The sequence below is a fragment of the Protopterus annectens genome, chromosome 2.part0, assembly GCF_019279795.1.
Source record: "Protopterus annectens isolate FY-2018-M chromosome 2.part0, PAN1.0, whole genome shotgun sequence".
NCBI lineage: Eukaryota > Metazoa > Chordata > Ceratodontiformes > Protopteridae > Protopterus > Protopterus annectens.
The window spans coordinates 31,328,844-31,330,045 of NC_056728.1; positions in this window are offsets into that span (position 1 = coordinate 31,328,844).

The window sequence follows — 1,202 nt, forward strand, 5'->3', positions numbered from 1 at the left end:
GATGCAATCCTACCAGCAGAAAGAGTTGATCCTGAAAAAAGATGTGGCAGAGGGGCAAAAATATTATAAGTTGGAAAAAGTAAGAGTATTTGTGGAAAATTATTATTCACTGTAGACTAGGAACAATAGAAACTTTAATGCAAATGTTAACTAACCATAGTTACCCATCCCATTTTTAGAAGGGATAATGCAGGAGCTGTAAAGAAAAAGGATGGATGGGCTTTATGTTCCCTTACTAGGTGTTGATAATATCATAATGAAAACCAAACCTTTGGACAGCACTAAATTTAAACATGGGTGCATTCTTACATATAATCATGAAGCTAGGGATGTCCAATTGATACTAGAGAACTACTGGACAACTCCTTCAGTCGGTGGTTTAAACACAGGAAAGTTAGGGACTAAACCACTAGTTACTTTTCAGAAGGGATTGGAACTTGAAGAATCAACTGGAAAGGCAAATTGTATTTGGTAAAAACAACAAAAGTTCCCAACATATGTCTGTGTGGCTGTTGTTCCTATTGTTCTCATGTCAAGGAAGCAGAAAAGATAAAGGTAGTAGGTTATGAAACAATTTTCTGCCCTAATAAATGTAATTGCAAAACAGAAAGACTTGTTTATATAGCACTGTGTTCCCACTGTTCCTGTTAAAACCGAAGCAGTTCTAAAAGATAGAATTTATGAACACCTAAGGGATATTAAAAAACAAGACAGTAGAAATAGCAGCCAAGTACAATGACCATATCTTTAAGTTTTTTGCAATTGACGTCCTTGATTTAGACCCCAGGGGTAGACCTTAGAAAATTAAGTTGGATTGCAAAGAAAATATGAAGAGAAAATACTGGCTGGGAAGAATCCTGCAGTTGCTGAATGAAAAGAAGCTCAAGCTCCGGCTTTGGTGCAGGACATGGCTTCCAGTATTCTAGAAGAAAAAAGTAAGTCAAGTGTGCTCAGAGCTGATTAACATAAATTAAACACTGAAGGACCATATCAATTGAAATTACAAACAGCTTGAAAAATGGAAGAAGCTTTAAAAAGATATTCAGATGAGCTGATAAAAAACTGCAAAAATCTGATTGAAATGAAGAAAAATCTGGCTGAGTATGAGACTGCTCAAGAAGACATGTTTCAAAAAATGACAGAATTAGAGGACAGAGTACAGAGGGAAAACCTGAGCTTTTCTGCTGTACCAGAGTTACTGA